The sequence below is a fragment of the Copidosoma floridanum genome, unplaced genomic scaffold (assembly GCF_036245765.1).
Source record: "Copidosoma floridanum isolate Cflo_tuat_1 unplaced genomic scaffold, Cflo_Japanese_pri ptg000021l, whole genome shotgun sequence".
Lineage (NCBI taxonomy): Eukaryota > Metazoa > Arthropoda > Insecta > Hymenoptera > Encyrtidae > Copidosoma > Copidosoma floridanum.
In genome coordinates this window covers 20,684,459-20,689,960 of record NW_028321898.1, presented here as the reverse complement: position 1 = coordinate 20,689,960, position 5,502 = coordinate 20,684,459, and the positions used below count along the sequence as shown (strand labels likewise).

Sequence of the window (5,502 nt, the reverse complement as noted above, 5' to 3'; positions counted from 1 at the left end):
ATCCATTCTAAACAAAACAGCCCCAAGCGAAAGTAATACTCCAAAAGAATTGAAAAAGAATCAAGTCGCGTGGGAGCGCGACGAGGTGAGTTTGAGAAAGCAGATGAAGCTTTAGCGACCGTGCTACTATTTACTTCGGATTTGCATACTCAAATTTTCAAATACTGAAAAATAAGTATTTTTGCCGGTATGCCTGATGTATTTTGGTTTAATTAAGTCTCTTTAATCCTCGTCCACAACTTTACCAAAAAAAATGGGTCAAAAAGTCGTTAGAACAACGAAAACGAGACATGTGTATCTCGAAATGGTCAAAACAAGATTTTTTTAGGCTCAGTGTCAGAGAAATGGTTTTATCGTTAAGTTAGCTGCAAGACAAATTTTTCCTGTGTATAGTTGGAATAGGCGTGTTCTTAAAATCAAGCAGAGCTGCTAACAGTGTGATGTTAGCTACAGGTACTTTCTAATTTCACAAATTCACAGTAGATGATAGCATGCAGTGTTGGGAGTTCTCAGTGGCTAAGATGGTAGAGCGCTTGCTTCCCGCCTGGAGGGCTCGGGTTCGAGACTCCGTTCCGTCACTTCCTCCAGGGTAACTAGGTGGTGTTTTTAATGTGAACTAATCACTAGGATATCATATAAATAGGCTACTGGTATATAGCATTTTACCGTGGCATGCAGATATGCAGTTTATAGCAAGACGCAACGATGCCTCAGAAGAGAAAGGTGGATGATATGACTTTCTAATAGCAACATCATCCCCTAAATGATCAATAATACAGATAATGAGATATATGTGGCAAATCAAGGTCAAATGTATATGTGCACACTTATAAGCTTATAAAATGTACCCAGCCATTCAAACAATGACTGACAAGATAAGGTGTTTGTTAAGGTAGGACACCTACCGTGGAAAAATTTTGAAAACGAATAAAAATGTAAATATCAAGAATACTTCAATATTCTATGTATCCTAACCCTGAATTTGGTGTGCCTTAAATGCAAACACATTAATTTCAGTATCTGAATTAAAATTTAAAATAAATTAATTACTAGTAATAAATTTTATTGTTTTTTAGTATAATTTTTTCGGCAATTTAAAATGAATCGTGTAACACAGCTGTAACAGTATCAACATAATCTGATCGATTAGATTGGAAACTCTAATAATTTCCCAGAGTGCCCTAAATAACAAGCTGTAAACCTAAGCCTTATTTAATTTAGCGATTTGGATGGTAAATAATCATACATTAATAACAAATTTTTTAAGTACTAGTAAAATAGGAAATAATTCAATAAAAATAATTCTTTTAGTAACTTAGATACCACTTTTACGATTTTCGTACGTATTTTCGTGATAAATAATTTTTTGCTGCAAGAAAACCTCAGGTATCAAATAACTGTAATTTAGAATATTTGGATTTTATTATTACATAAAAAAAAAAAATAATTAAAGGTAGTTGAATAAATGAAAAATTTAGGATTTTTGATGTTTATAATTACTAAGTATTTTATCAAAAAAATTTGTTGGAAGAAGTAATTGAAGTTATGTAGTAAGCTTAAAGAAAAATTGCTAAGAATGATATGATAAAGTACTTTAATACAAAAAAAAAAAAGAAAAGAGCATCTTAGATAAAAGTCCTGCAACTGTATTTTTTAACGGGCCATCTATAAACTACGTAACGCTGTTTTTGCCCTTTTTTATCCCCCCCCACCCCCACCAAAACTTACCGTAATGTTTTGCCTGACCCTCCCTCCCCCAGTAAATGTTACGTATCTTTCTCTATTAAAAAAAATCTTTTTTTTTAAATAAAAATAAAAACTGAGTTATTAATTAAAATTGTTAAATAAAACTTCAATTTTAACTCCACATCACATGCACTTTCAAAAGGTGCTACTAGCCACTCGTGTATATCACTGATGACAGGAAAGGAAGCTATATCATCTGTAAAATCATTATTTGTGAAATCAGAAAATTTAATTTCTACGTTTTTTTCTTCGAGCCACTTTATTATTGGCTCAACATATCAAGTTCACAAAGTAATTCTGTTTCTCTTTTTGCTAAAATTTTTTTTTGCACGTAGCTTTTGATTATTGACTTTTCCATGAATTTCTTTGGTGTGCAGGTTTTTTTGTTTTTTTGAAGCAAAATATAATACACATGAATTACATGTCCTACCTAAAATAAAAATAAAACGTATGATTTAGTGCTGAAAGATTATAATTACACTTGAGAATAATTAAAACTTGCCTTTAATGTCATCAACAACTGAAGGGCAGTAATAATCATATGGTACAGGAACACCAGTTGTCATCGAGGGTTTAAAACCCATACTTAGTCTGACAAACAAATTAGGGAAGCTATCTTTTTCTTTTGTATCGTCCGGGGTTAGGATTTCAAGTCGTCCGATACGATTTCTGCGCAATGGAAATGGAGGAGGCAGAAAACCGTTAGTCATAGGAAGAACATCCCTTAAACTACTTCTCCATTCGCCGCAGCAATCTTTTTCATTACATTTTACGATCTACAAACGAAAAAAATTGACTAATATTATGTATGCTTAAAAATAATTAACTTTACTTTTATGTGAAATTTACAAATAGATTTTTTATCGAAAATAGCTATTTTATTTAATTATTTACAGAAAAATATGAAAAAATTAATGTTGAAAGTCTTGTTGATACCTAAAGAAAATATTGACCTTTCTTTACATGCAAGCTACACCATTCAGGTGATACGTTGCTTACGTCTTTGGCAATGCATTCCGAATCTGCGAATTCTGCGGTCACTGGATAGCCATCAATGACTAGGTCACTCCATACGTTTGCAAGCGTTTGAGCTGCAAATTCAAAATTTTTTTTTTCGAGCTTCTTATCAATTGTTTTGGCAGAATTGTCCAGATGGTATCCGTAATTATCATGGGGTAATATTAAGCCAGCTAACTCACGACTCAAGGGTGCCATACGCCGCTCAACGCGATTATATGCACTACGACCTGGTACGTTAGTTATTATAAAAATGGCATCTAAATTACAGGTCTTTAAATGGTCAATCGCATGACTTATCACTTTGGCGTAGCGTGAATTTTCGTCTGATCCACCATCAGACATCAAAACCACGATAGGTTTTACTTTTTTATCAGTATCTAAAATTAAATAATTTATTATGCAAAATAAAATTGTAAAACTAAATTAGAGTGAGAAATTTTACGTGTAAATAATTATTTTCTTACAAAGTATTTCATTAAAAGATTCCAAGTTTAACAATCTTCTAAAATCATAAGCGTGAGTTGCTGCTGTACTTGTCGAGTGCTTGGCACTGTGGATGGCAACGTAAGTAGGCCCTAAGTGCGTTACAGTTTTTGGATCACCAATTTTGCCATCTGTAATATGAATGCCTGCATACATACTTGGAATAAGCTTGCGACTTGGGGCTACAAACCAATCGTGGTCTGGTAGACTTACTTTATATTCTAAGTGCATTAAGATCGGTGCCTGTTTATTTGCAGCAGTGATTCCAATTGGCACGCTGCTTTTATCATCTTGCGATATAACAGCTACCTGACGAACATCCAGTACTGAAATTTATTGCTTTAACGACCTAGGTAGTAAATATTTTTATTAATTTTTTAATTTTAAATATTAAAATATTATTTTCGTACATATTGGAGCATATCGTTTGACACGAATAAAAAAATGTTTCTATAGTCACCTAATTGAAGCTGTACAAAATTTACCGTCAAGGTGTTCTCTTCTAGAATCAGCTTGAGTCTTGCAAAGTTTAACTGGCACCGCATGAACGTGCCTTTTACCCTCATTTGTGTGGGAGTTTTGAAGTAGCAATCGAAGATATGTAGCGCTTCTTGAAATTGAAAAACCACGTGTTTGAAGCTCATCATGTAAGTCGTTCAATGTTTTTCAGCTCCGAATTAATTCCGAGCATCGCCGACTATCAGCAGCTCCTCCAAACATAGCGATGCCACATATTGTTTTCAACAATTTAGGTTGATCAAGTTCTGATTGAGGTTGACCAGGCTGTTTGCGAAACTAAAATTTAATATTTTTTTCTACTTTCATTAATTTTAGTACACTAACATTAAAGCATTTAAATTGATTATTTGATAGTTTGCAATTTAGATAATTAAAAACTTACGTGCAAATTTCTTGCTAAATCTGGTCGATCAATCGCTATTTTTTTACGACCTTCCTGACGTTCATCTTGGTATTTTTTTTGGCGTTTAGCTGTATTAATTGTTGCTGTCAGCAATTTTCTAGAGCTTTCCAATTTTTTTTTTTATTTTCTCTAAATCCTTTTGTACACTTTCTGATTCAAGACCAGAGTCACGAGCCTCAACAGCTACAATTAACTGTTTTTCTGATAAATTAATTATGGTCTTAATACTATCTTGTGCGGGAGTAGAGTATTAGCGATTTGCGCTAGGGCTACGAATTTCCTCATCTTCTTCGCCACTGCTCAAGATGATAGACGTGCTTCTTCCACGCTTAATTCCTGATTCAAAATCATTATTTTTATGATTATAAAATTAACTCGTTAACGCGTAGAAAATGTTGATATTAAAGTTTCAATTGAAATTACATATTGTTAAAGTAAGATTAAAAGTAGAAAAAAAACGTTTTTTTTTTCGTTTAGATTAAATTACAGTGTGTCAATTCAGACTTAAAAATCGAAAGTTTAAATGCGTGCTAATATTTGCTGATAAATATTTTATTACCTTTAGGAGGATTTTTGACTTGAGCATGAAGTGGTTCTTGCAAAATCAGTACCAAATTCGATACCGACTTGGAGTTTGAGTTACCGCAAACAATAGGACTAGCATCGGGAACTTGTTTACTTACAGATTTCTGAAAAAAAGGAAATATTTTTTTAATTGCATTTTATTATAATTATAAATAATATTAATGTCAATGTAGATCATACAAAATTTATTTCAAGTTTTATTAATAGCTTAGATAACACGAACATTTTTTTTAATGAAATTAATCTTACTTGCCGTGTAAAGAAAAGAATCTTTTCTGCATCTTTTTTTGTTTTTTCTTGAAGAAGTTCCTTGATTTTCTTCTCCACGTTACCTGGAAATGATTCTTTGTCTTCTTTAAAACTTTTCCATAATTCGTTTACGTTTCATTGGATTTTTTATCCAGAAAAATTATTTGCATTACACTTTTTGTAAGCTTCATACAATTTTGTATACCAAGACATTACAAAATAAATATCTATTGCACATTAAATAATACACTATACACTGAACTTAATATGTTAATAATAAATAATATACTGCCCTTGTGTCATAATTAAAACAAAAAACTGTTTTTTTGTCATGCATGTGTCAATACTCTGCTATCGACTGATTTTTTCGTCGCGACTTGTCAACAAGAAAAACAAAACCCTGTTGCGTAATCAACGTATAATACGAGTAGGTTGGTAGTAGTGTCACTAGTATACACGTACAATACGGCACCTAGCGTGGCACGACTGAAAAACTT

At 32.4% G+C, this 5,502-nt stretch overlaps 1 pseudogene; it reads right to left on the bottom strand.

Annotated features, from left to right (window-relative positions):
• Nucleotides 1-2,237: 2,237 nt before the first annotated feature.
• On the bottom strand, nt 2,238-3,108 carry LOC149374175 (uncharacterized; annotated as a pseudogene).
• Nucleotides 3,109-5,502: the final 2,394 nt, after the last annotated feature.